This window comes from Orycteropus afer, unplaced genomic scaffold, assembly GCF_000298275.1.
Source record: "Orycteropus afer afer isolate SDZICR_OR568_19922 unplaced genomic scaffold, OryAfe1.0 scaffold00236, whole genome shotgun sequence".
Lineage (NCBI taxonomy): Eukaryota > Metazoa > Chordata > Mammalia > Tubulidentata > Orycteropodidae > Orycteropus > Orycteropus afer.
In genome coordinates this window covers 2,692,831-2,706,177 of record NW_006921823.1, presented here as the reverse complement: position 1 = coordinate 2,706,177, position 13,347 = coordinate 2,692,831, and positions in this window count along the sequence as shown.

Genomic DNA, 13,347 nt, shown 5'->3' with positions numbered 1-13,347 from the left:
CCTTTTCTTTGTTGAAAAGGGTCTGTGCAGTCTTTCTGCCTAGTCCACCATCTTGCTGGAACTCCCATTCAGTTTTTTTGTCAAAATTTTACCACTAGAAAAACAAAGAAGACAAAAGTCTTGTCATCTATCATGAATAACGAATTACTCAGTGCCTGTTAAGAATGTTTGTGTTGCTGGCTCCAGATAAGGCACCTTAGTCAGCAGGAGGATAAGAAATAGAATTGATAAAGTTAAATGAAATTAGGACTTGTAAATAACTTTACAACTAAGATAGATATATATCAAGTATTAGCTCACATCCTGACTCCCAAATTATATATTCACTCATTGGGATTTTCCTCTGTTTCTGATAGCCCTTTGTAAATTTATAACAAAGGTAAAGACTAAGTTTCCTAAGATAAGGAAACAAACTGAAAATGTAACAGGAAATTAGCCACTGACACAATGCTTTATTAAGCAATCCTCAGGAGTTAACAACTGTGTTAGGCTGGGTTCTCTAGAGAATCAAAACCAGTAAAGCTTATATATACATATAGAGAATGAGGAATTTATCTTAGGAAAATGGCTCACACACTTACAGAAGCTCACAAGTCCCAAGTTCTTGGATCAAATGTCAAGCTGGAGGATTTTCCTGACTCACACAGCTGCAGGGACTGACAAGCTCAAGGTTGGCAGGCAGTATACTGGTTGTTGACTCCAACGAATGATGAATCCAAGATCTCCAAGCCGAATGGTGGATTGTTCACTCACAGACAATTATAGGCAGCACAACAGAATCCCGATCCACAGAAAAGTGTCTCTTTTTCTCAGCATGTCCGTAAATATATTGGAAGGAATCCAAACTCCTAGAGAAACTCCCCGTCAATGGATTGGCTGTTCAAAATATATACTTCTGATCCTATCATGGGAATAACCCACATCAAAACTGCTTATACCACACAGAATTGTGTTCCAGCCAAGTTGAAACACAGCTCCAATAATCACAGTCCACCCCTTGTCAACTTGACAGTTGTACACATCTTCTTAACCATATATAATCTCTAAATAAGGACAATTATAAGTCATATTTTGCCTAACATGATATACTAACATGCATACACCTGAAACGCATTAACCATGTTTACATTTCACAGTTCATAACAGAAAGAAACAAAAATATTTGATGCACATATAAATGAAAAAATATAACAATCACAGTCCTCATTTCTGCAACAGGTCACATGGTCATAGCTGATATTCAGAACTACCTTCTTCCACCACCCAGTCCATATTTCCCTTGCCCTCAGCAAACACCTCAGCTGGTTGTGGTTCTTTGCCTGGTGGAGTGACCCAAACCTTCATTCCTGAAGAGTCTGGGCCATTACTAGTCATATCAGAATTGGGTTGCTATAATTTTCCATAGATTTTAATCTCAGGGCATGGTAGTACTAAGGGATGTCATAATGAATCTCCTGTATTTCAGACATATTCTTCTTTACCTCCATTATGTAATGACAATCCACTTTCCCCTTTGGAATCAGGATCTACCACAACAAATAGTACAGTAACATTCTTCTCTGTCTGTTGATCCAGAGGCATGAGGAAGCCAAAATGGCCAAGTGGCATTCTTAACTTCCAGTTCAATGCAATCAGTATTTTTTCTCCAAGTGGGAGTGTTCCTCCCTTTGGGACTAAGATCTCCTCCAGACCTGCAGAGCATACAGTAGCAGGAACAGGAAGCAAAAATTTTTTGAGTGGTCACTAGAGGTAATAGTGAGTGAGTGATATCAAACCTGTTTCCCCTTGGTTCCTGGGCCCATGAATCCTGGCTATTGGAGAAACAGCAGTGTATATTGGACGCTGGTTTAGAGCATACACAGCCTCCTGGAGAACATTGCCCCAACCCTTCAAGGTATTGCCACATAGCTGGCACTGTAATTATATTTTTAGTAGGCCTTTCCATCATTCTATCAAGCCAGCTGCTTCTGGATGATGGGGAACGTGGTAAGACCAGTGAATTCCATGAGCATGGGCCCATTGTAGCACTTCATTTTCTGTACAGTGTGTCCCTTGATCTGAAGCAATGCTGTGTGGGATACCATGACGGTGTATAAGGCAGGCACTCTGTAAGTTTTGGTAGAAGCATTGCATGCAGGAAAAGTGAATCCATATCAATAATAAATATCTATTCCAGTAAGACAAAACACTGTCTTTTCCATGATGGAAGCAGTCCAATGTAATCAACTTGCCACCAGGTTCCTGGCTGATGACCCCAAGGAATGGTTCCTTATCATGGGCTCAGTGTTGGTCTCTGCTGCTGGAAGACTGGGCACTCAGCAGTGGTGGTAGCCAAATCAGCCTTGGTAAGTGGGAGTCCATGTTGCTGAGTCCATGTATAACCACCATCCCTGCCACCATGGCCACTTTGTTCATCAGCCCATTGAGCAATGACAGGAGTAGCTGGGGGAAAAGGATAACTGGTTTCCACTGAAAGTGTCATCCTATCCCCCTTACTGTTAAAGTCCTCTCCTGCCAAGGTCATCAACTTTTGGTGGGCATGCACATGAGACACAAATATCTTTACTCCTTTGGCCCATTCAGAGAGATCTATCCACATACCTTTTCCCCACACATTCTTGACACCAATTTTCCAATCACAATCCTTCCAAGTTCCAGACCATTCAGCCAAGCCATTGGCCACAACCCATGAATCAATATACAATTGTACCTCTCGCCATTTCTTGTTCCATGCAAAATGAACAGCCAGATGTATGGCTCGAAGTTCTACCCATTGGGAGGATTTCCTTTCACCCCTGTCCTTCAGTGAAGTCCCAGAAAGGGGCTGCAATGCCACTGGCTGTTCACTTTTCAAATGCCTGCAATATCATTCAGAACCATCCATAAACCAGGCACAAGTTTTCTCTTCCTCACTCCACTGATCATAAGGAACTCCCTATGAGGCCAAAGGTGCAGACTGGGAGAAGGAAGATAATGTGACTGGAGAGGAGACCATAGGCATTTGGGCCACTTCCTCATGCAACTTACTTGTGCCTTCAGGTCCTACTCAAGCCTGATCTCTGATATATCACTTCCATTTAATGATGGCCTGCTGCTGTGCACATCCAACTTTATGACTCTGTGGCTCAGATAACAACCAGTTCGTGATGGGCATCTCAGGCCTCATTGTGACTTGGTGGCCCATGGTTAGGCATTCAGTCTCTACTAAAGCCCAGTAACAATACTAAAGCTGTTTCTCAAAAGGAGAATAGTTATCTGCAGAGGATGGCATGGCTTTGCTCCAAAATCCCAAGGATCTGCATTGCGATTCACCAATAGGGACCTGCCAAAGACTCAAAACAGCATCTCTATCTACCATAGACATTTTAATCACCATTGGATCAGCCGGATCATATGGCCCAAGTGGCAGAGCAGCCTGCACAGCAGCCTGAACCTGTTGCAGAGCCTCCTGTTGTTCTGGGCCCCACTCAAAACTAGCAGATTTCCTAGTCACTTGATAAATAGGCTGCAGCAACACACCCAAATGAAGGATATGTTCCCTCCAGAATCCAAAGAGGCCTACCAGATGTTGTGCCTCCTTTTTAGTTGTGGAGGAAGCCAGATACAATAACTTATCCTTCACTTTAGTAGGACATGCCCCACACCATTGGACCCCTAGACATTTCAGAGATGGAAGGTGCCTGAACTTTTGTTAGGTTAATTTCCCACCCTCTAGCATGAAGATGTCTCACCAATAAGTCTAGAGTCTAGAGTCATCGATACTTCTTCCTTACTAGGTACAATCAGCATAATGCCATCAATATAATGGACCAGTGCAATGTCTTGTGGAAGGGAAAGACGATCAAGTTCCCTATGGACTAAATTATGACATAGTGCTGGGAAGTTGATATGCCCCTGAGTAAGCACCGTGAAAGTGTATTGTTGGCCTTGCCAGCTGAAGGCAAACTGCTTCTGATGGTCCTTTGAAATTGGTATTGAGAAAAAGGCATTGGCCAGATCAATAGATGTACTAATTTGCTCAAGTAATGAAACCACATCAGGAACAGCAACTGTAATTGGAGTCACCACCTGATTAAGTTTATGATAATCTACTGTCATTCTCCAAGATCCATCTATTTTTTGCACAGGCCAAAGAGGTGAATTAAATGCGGATGTGGTGGGAATCACCACCCCTGCATCCTTCAAGTCCTTGATGGTGGCAGTAATCTCTGCAACCCCTCCAGGGATGTGGTATTGCTTTTGGTTTACTATTTTTGTAAGTAGAGGCAGTTCTAATGGCTTCCACTTGGCTTTTCCCACCATAATAGCCCTTATTCCACATATCAGGGACCCAATGTGGGAATTCTGCCAATTGCTCTGTGTATCTATTCCAATTCTGGAACTGGGGAAATCAATACCAGATAGGTTCAGGGACTGTGAGATGCATCTTAGCTAAGACTCCATCAATAACTTGACCTCCATATGCCCCCACTCTGGCTGGTGGGCTACAGTGATGCTTTGGATCTCCTGGAATTAGTGTAAGTTCAGAGCCAGTGTCCAGTAATTCTCAAAAAGTCTAATTATTTCCTTTTCCCCAATGAATAGTCACTCTCATAAAAGACCTCAGATCCCTTTGGGGAAGGCTGGGAAAAAGATGAACATTATAAATTTTTGGTAATATAGTGGGGTCCTTCCTCAAGTGGACCCAGTCTCCCCTTCACTCAAGGGGTTGTGGGTCTGTAAACTGACTCAAATCTGGGATCTGATTGAGAGGCCGTGACTCTATGTTCTGGAAATTCAATCTAGGCTGCTGTTTATGTGACCTAGAATTCTACTGTCTATAGGAGCTCTGGTAGCGTAGTGCCTAAGGCATTTGACTGCTAACCAGAAGTCTGGCCATTCAAACCCACCAACCACTCCTCAGAAGGAAGATTGGGTGATCTACTTCTGTAGTGACTATGTCTCAGAAACCCAAGGAGGGGTCACTACGAGTCAGACCTAACTCAATGGCAGTGAGTTATACAGATCAAGTAAATATTCAGTGGGTTTGCCATGTATTTCACTACTAGGAACACCATGCACAAATAGCCAATGCCATTAATTCCACACAAGTCAGACTATTCTGATTACTGTTCTGACTCTGCTGTCCATTATGGTAACCACACCCACCTTATCTTTGTCAATTAACTGCTGCCACTTGGCCCCTACTACCACAGGGTCCAATCAGCCCCATCATAGTTAAGTGTCTTAGTTCAATTAGGGCAGTTACCGCTGTTAAATCCGGCATACATAAAATAGCAATCAAAGCAGTTTTCAAGGATGCTGGAGCTCCCTTCACAAATTTGTTCCTCACTGTGCTAGTGAAAGGCATGTCCTCTGGACTCTCCATTTCTGGCTGTAGGGGTCTAATCTGATAAATCCATTCTAACATGCCAATTTCCCTAAACCTCTGGACACCTTCTTCTACATTATACCAAGGCAGGTCTGGTACTTCAACTTAAGTTAGGACACCAAGCAATCCATGCTTCAGTACCCAAATTACCGTTTGCCATCGAGTCAGATCTGACTCATAGCACCCCTCCTTGGGTTTCCAAGGCAGTATCACTAAGGAAATATATTGCCTAACCTTCCTTCTGAGGAGTGGCTAATGGGTTTGAACTGCCAGCCTTCTGGTTCGCAGTCAAATGCCTTGAGCACTAAGCCACCAGAGCACCCATGCTTTAGTAAGCCAAACAAATAAACAATTAGATTCTTTTCTAACCTCTCGAGCTGAAACACTGAATGGAGAATCTGTACTTAGTAGGCCTATATCAACAAACTCAGACTGATCCAATGTTACATTTCTAGCACCATTATCCCACACCCTCAGTAGCCATTTCCATACATATTCTCCAGGTTTCAGTCTGTACATGTTAGCAAAATCAAGTAGGTCTTTTCAGGTATAGCATACCACCTCCTCAGTCACACTTTGTATTTCACCTTTTGGGGCTCACTTGCACTTAAGTTTAGCTATAGGTCTAGCAGCAACAGTGGGTGGTTGGGGCAGTTCCTGAGAACATTCAACAATGTCTTCCATGGCATCTACCTCAGGCAAAGACCCAGCAGGAACAGTTGGGTTAATCCCATCAAACTGAGATAGAAGAGACAATGGTTTTACAGTAATCCCTTCAGATGGGAGGGATTCAACAGAATTTACAGGCTCTATCTTCATCTTCCTGCTATCTGCCCATATGTCCCCTTCCAGGTTTCAGGATCCCATTTTTTTTTTCCCCCAATCAATGCCCTCACTTTAACTTCAGACACTATTCTGAGTTGGTAATTTAATTGGCATTGTAATTCAGCCACACTTACAATAAGACTCTGGGTTTAGTTTTTGGCAATATCAGCTCTGTTACTGGGAGAAATAAGGCTTTCTTTCAGAGCACAACTGGAAACGTTGAGGTTTTCTATGTGGCACTTGAGCTGTGCCTCAGCAGCCCTGAACTCATCTCACTCTTTCACCACTTTGTCTAGTGTAAGTAGGACCAACCATCCTGTTTCCTTATACTCCTCATGCTGACCAAATTATAGAAAAGTACCAAATGTGCTATCACCCAAAGCCTCACTTCTCAAAAGTACTTGATCTATTGGTGGTGCTATTTTGCATATTACCACGGATTAGCAGGGCCCTCTTTACTAATGGAGGTAGAGTCACTAGTGCCTCTACGATTAATCAAATTGGAGAACCAAAACAGAATTGGTAACAACAAATTAAGAAAGCCCATCCTTATGATTTTGTCTCTCTGGAACCACTCCTTGTACCAAATTGTGTTAGGCTGGGTTCTCTAGAGAAGCAAAACCAGTAAAGCTTATATATACATATATAGAGAGAATTTTATCTTTGGAAAATGGCTCACACAATTACAGAAGCTGGCAAGTCCCAAGTTCTTGGATCAAACGTCAAGCTGGAGACTTTTCCCTACCACGCAGCTTCAGGGACTGATGAGCTCAAGGTTGCAGGCAGTATAACAGTTGGTGACTCCAACAAATGACGAATCCAAGATTTCCAGGCTGAATGGTGGGTTGTTCACTTGCAGACAGTTGTAGGCAGCACAACAGGATCCTGATCCACAGAACAGTGTCTCTTTTCCCAGGATGTCCATAAATATATTGGAACTGGGCCACACCCCTAGGGAAATTTCCTTTCAATGGGTTGGCTGCTCAAAACATATACATCTAATCCCATCATAGAAATAACTCACATCCCAACTGCATAGACCACACAGAATTGTGGTTCAGCCAAGTTGAAACACAGCTCCAACTATCACAACAACCTACAATGTAACAAATAAGCTTACACATATTAAGAAAATATGTAAGCTTATATTTTAATAAACTCTTTCTAACTTTTGCCATTCTTGCTCCTCCTCCCCTACGAGCCTGTCAGCACAAACCCTTTGTTTATTATAACTTTTTAAACCTTTATTGTTCTCCCTGCAGTTCAAACCATTGCAACATCTTCCCTGGGTTTCTGTGAATGTCCCCCCATTCTGAAATGATTTTATTCCTTCAATAAAATTGTTGTTTTCATTTCTAGTGGAGCATCAGTCTAGTGTTTTCAGCAAGACAAGAATAACACCATGCGTAGTGTCATGTATTCACAATTACAGTATCATACAAAATAGTTTCACCAACATAAAAAAGATACATTTTGCTTTACCACCTCAATTGTCCCATCTCCTACCACCCACCTGTGAACCTCTAGCAATTATCCATCTTTTTCACTGTTGGTGTAGTAGTTATGTATAGGGAGGAAAGCATTCTATAATGCTATGATTAAATTCCATTGTCTAAAGGTATCAGTATCCCTGGTGATCTTCACAAGTGTTTTTAGCTAGTGCCCCACACACACACCTTAGGTCATCCAGGATGATTAATGAAATCTGAAGTCAGGCAAATGCCCTTCCTCTCAGGTAGAATAATGCTCTGGTTGACTTTTCCCATGAAAAATAGGCTTTGTTATGGAGAAATCTCTGGGCATATTTTACAATGGTTGCTCTTTCTCTTTCTCCGTCAGAGCCTACCGAGAATCTTACTTGGTTCTTCATCATGTTTGAGAATTGCTTTGCTACACTTTATGCAGCATTTGTATGTGTTTTGTAGAAAAAGATCTTCATACTAATATAGTTCATAATTGTTCTAGAAATGAAAGTCCCTCAACTCATTCTTCAACAAGTATGGATGCTAGTCATTGTGTTAAGCTCCGGGAATAAAATATAAAGTAATGCAGACATTGATCTTGCTGTTCTAGTATTTACAATCTTGTGGACAAGACAGATATTACACAAGGTATTATAATAACAATTATAATATATAAAAAGCAAAGGATAAGAACTGGAAATTTACTGGAGAAACTCCCTCCTGTAGCCCTCCATTAGCAGGCTATCCATACTCTGATGGACTTTCCTTATTCTTCAGTGTTTTATTTGCTTATATGTACCAAGTTACCCTCAATCTGCTCTACTGATCCAGAAATCTCCAAGGTTCCTTCCAGTTCTCAATCTCCTGATAGACATCCTACATCCTCCGTATTCCACTTCTTGTACGTCACAGCCTCAGTCTCTTTCATGCATATATTTTAGACTTTTTGATAATTTAAAAAATACATTTTGGAAAACTTAAAACAATTTTCCTTTGTATATTTGAGCTTTTCACCTATAAATTTATTATTTTGGTGGTTTTTGTGTGTGTGTGTCTGGAATTTTCACAAACACACATATGTGTTCCCATTTTAATATAAGCTTATGAATGAAGTGTAAACCTGTGCTTAAAGGGAAATCTCTCCATTAGTAAGTGTTCTGGTTACCTTGTGCCACTCTGACAAGAATATACTACAAATGGGATGGCCTTAACAAACAGGAGTTTATTCTCTTACAGTTTGGATGCTTTAAGTCCAAGTTCAAAGTGCCAGGCTCTAGGGGCTGGGTGAAAGCCCCTTGACCTTGGGCTTCAGCTTTGCCTCTTGCTTCCAGCCCACTGAAGCTAGAGGTGTCTCTTCATTCAGGCAGCTACTGGCTGCTGAGGCTAACAAGGCCAAGGTCTACAAATAAAAAGGCACAGTACTGACATTACCAAACCACATGGCAGGCCATTAATTTAAGTCCATTGTAAGTCCCAAGGTCGGCAGAGTATGGCAGGCTGCTGAACAACGACACAGCTACATGCAGGGTCCAAGCATGCCATAGGCTAAGCACTATCCCCAAGGCTTCTCTTTATATACAGGAAGCAGACCACATACCCAAAGTAGCCTGAGAGAGTGGGGTGCTGCTCTGACAGATATCTAAAATGTGGAAACAGGAGTGGAATGTGTCCTTGACCTGAGACCCTGGCAGAGAGACCCCAGCATATGGCATGAGAGATGGCAGGAACAGAGCCAAGACACTGGCAGAGAGGTACCGGCAGAGAGACAAGCATGAGAGACCAGCATGAGAGATGGCATAGCAGAGCCTAGAGACTGGCATTAAACAGCAACAGGCTTACCAGCCCACGGAGGAGAAAGCCAGGTGCCATTGGGTAGGCAGCTTCCTGGTGGAGTAGGTTGCTTTCAGGCATTAATTGGTAGAGAAGACTGGCATAAAATGGAGTAGCAGGTTGGCTGGCCCACAGAACAAGAAAGCTGAGTGCTTTTTTTGGGGTAGGAAGATTTCTAGTGGAGTAGATTGCCCTTGTGCATTAATTAGAAGAAGCAGAGAGACCAAGGAAATGGAAGCAGAGCTGCCTCAGCCTGAAAGGGTAGGACTATGGCCTTTGGGGGTGAAACTACCACAGCCTCCTAGGTTTCAAAGAGCCAGGCCTTCACCAACTTGGTTCTGGAGTGTGGGGCTGCTCATTCATGTGAGCCAGTGGGATGGAGCCACAGCCGCTGCCCAAGAGTGAGGGGGCAGGGCTGCCTTACCCAAGAGGGAGAGGAACGGGGCCACCAGGCCAATGGAGTGAGGTCACCATTCAGAAACTAGGGGACTGGAGTCACCCAGTGGAGGAGATCTGTACAGATACCAACCATTGAAGATCTGTACATGTGCCAAGTTGACAAGGGGTGGAATTGTGCTGGTTATGTTTGTGTGTCAACTTGGCTGGGCCTGGTTGAGTCGCTGAGCAGCTGGTGGTAGTTATTCCCCAGGATGAGACTGCAATCAACTCCATGGTGGGATCTACCACAAGCAGCTGAGTAGCTGCTTTGGGTATGTGGTCTGCTTTCTGTATATAAGGAGAAGCCTTGGGGATAATGCTTAGCCTATGGCATGCTTGGACCCTGCATGCAGCCATGTCATTGTTCAGCAGCCTGCCATGCTCTGCTGACCTTGGGACTTACAATGGACTTAAATTAGTGGCCTGTCATATGGTTTAGTAACATCGGGACTGTGCCTTTTTATTTGTAGACCTTGTGCTTGTTAGCCTCATCAGCCAGTAGCTGCCTGAATGAAGAGATGCCTCTAGCTTCAGTGGGCTGGGAGCAAGAGGCAAAGCTGAAACCCAAAGTCAAGGGGCTTTCACCCAGCCCCTAGAGCCTGGCACTTTGAACTTGGACTTAAAGCATCCAAACTGTAAGAGAATAAACTCCTGTTTGTTAAGGCCATCCCATTTGTAGTATATTCTTGTCAGAGTGGCACAAGGTAACCAGAACAGTAAGAAACCATACATTTTATGCCACAGATACATTTAAAATACTTTTCCTTTGTAACTATATCAGTAAATCTCCTGACAACCTGAACTGATTTTTTACACATCACAGAGATTTTATATACTTTACATAAATCCAGATATAACTTCACAATGAAAGTTTAGAATTAGAGGCATGTATCTTTTATCTACATGTATCTTTTATCCATTTTATCCAATGACCTCTGGTGGCACAGCGGTTAACCAAAAGGTTAGCAGTTTCAACTCACCATCCACTCTATCAGAGAAAGCTGTGGCAGTCTGCTTCCATAAAAGTTACAGCCTTGGAAGGAAGGTTGGGAAATCTACTTCCGCTGTGATGTTGCCTCAGAAACCCAAGGAGGAGTCGCTATGAGTCAGGTCTGACTCCATGGCACATAACAACAATAACAACCTTTTCCTGCAGGGTCGCTGTGAGTCAGAATTGACTCAGTGGAAATGAGTTTGGTTTGATTTTTTGGTATCTTTTATATTCAGAAAATTACTCTGTTTTTTAGCCTCCCTTTAATTATCAGGAATTTGTACTCTTTCCATTTGCTGAGTTTTACTAAATTAAGTGAGCAAAGTGGTAAAAAAAAAGAAAAAAATACTGGTTCCAGTTCATCAGATTTCATTTTAATTATGAGCTGTTAATAAAAATAAGGCCCTGGAGGAAAGGCTTAAGAAGCTGGGGTTACTTAGACAAGAAAATAGAAGCCTTAAGAAGGTGTGCAAATGGAGGGTGATGTATGAAATATTATGGACCCTACAAGGGGGAGAGATATGGACCTGAGACAAGATTAACAAATTTTAAATTAGATTTAGAAATGATTTCTTGTTATATATTTTTTTTAATGAACATATTGTTAATGAAGTCATTGTATTATTCATTTTCTCAAAAACTCTACAAAGTGAGTATTTTTATCTCATAGGGGCTAGAAGAAGCTGAAGAACTTTCTCAAAATCACACATTCTGTAACAGGGCCAGAATTTTACCCAGATTTGTCTGATTCCAAAGCCTAAGCCCAGTGGTTTTCACTAAATTTTCCCCACTTCATTTTCTACTTGAAGGTACAAAAATGAACTAGTAGCAATACTTATATGACTCTTGGCACTACACCTACTATTCATTATTTACTATCTATCTTGTTATCTGATAATATGCACTTATGACAGTAGTAAAAAATCTTCTATCCAAATATTTTGCATATGAACAATGTACATCTGACAGTAATGAACACCAAAGTATGAAGTTAGAATAATGCTGGCTATGATAGTTAACTCGGCTGGGCCATGATTCTCAGTGGTTTAGTTATCTAATGGTTATCTAATGGTGTAATTTGACAGTTGTGTAAAGATGTAACCATCCTCTATTTTGTGATCTGATGTGATAATCTTCCTCTTTCACATAATGCTGATTTTCACACAATGACCTGGTGTTTGGAAGCTAACCATGTGAATAAGTGAGGAGTGGCAAGATTAGGTTCCAAAGACCAGGCTATTATACTGAATCAACATTATATGAGAATTGGGGGCTGCACCCTGCCTTCAGTACTAGTGTCATACCTCACCCTCTTACTCACTGCTAGTTGATTATACCCAGTGCATCTCAAGATGTGCATGGTGCTATAGGCAGAAAACATGGGGGCTGGTGGTGGTAGTGGTGTCAGGTGTTTTCTGCTGCCCACCATCTCCTATGACATGCCCTAGTTAGGGACCCCATTCATCCTCCATCCTCCCAGATCCTGCAATCCTATGTAGCCCCCTTCCCTTTCTACTTCTTCCCACCTCCAACTACTGACCTCTCTGGCACTTTTGGGCCCTTGCCCAGCCTCCCCCTGTGTGGCTGTTATGTCACATTTTCCCACCATTGCCCCATGCCCTCCATGGCTGGACCAAGATACTGAAGATGAATGAGAGAAGGCATTCCACATCTGATGGGCCACTGTCCTTCGTGTGGCCCAATCATCACTGGAGCCACTGGCATATCTTTTGGTGTGGCCCTTGAAGGGTGTACTGGGACCACTATTACCACACATAAGGCCCAGACCATCAGAGGTGCCACCTGAGATTTTCAAATTTGTCATAAAGGCAAAACATCATATAATGTTGTTGTTGTTGTTTGCCATCGAGTCGGCCTCGACTCATAGCGACCCCTCCTTGGGTTTCCAAGGTAGTATTACTACGTAAGTAGGAATGCCCAACCTTCCTTCTGAGATGTCATATAATAAGATAGCCTATAAATGAAGAGTAGGTGTTCTACCCTTATTCATACTCTTTGGGAAAAGGCTGGCAGAATGACAGCAGTAAATTCATACCCATCATTAATTATATTAAATGTGAATGGGTTAAATGCACCAGTCAAGAGAAAGAAAGGGACCGACTGGATAAGAAAACAAGACCCATCAATATGCTGCCTACAAGAGATTCACCTTGTTGTTGTTGTTGTTGTTGTTAAGTGTCGTCGAGTCGTTTCTGACTCATAGCAACCCCATGCACCGCACAACGAAACACTGCCCGATCCCGCACCAGCCCAACAATCCCTGCTATACTTGAGCTCATCATCGCAGCCACTGTATCAATCCATCTCGTTGAAGGCCTCCTCTCTTTTGTCGACCCTCCACCCTACCAAGCATGACATCCTTCTCCAGGGAATGGTCCCTTCTTACAACATGACCAAAATAGGTGAGA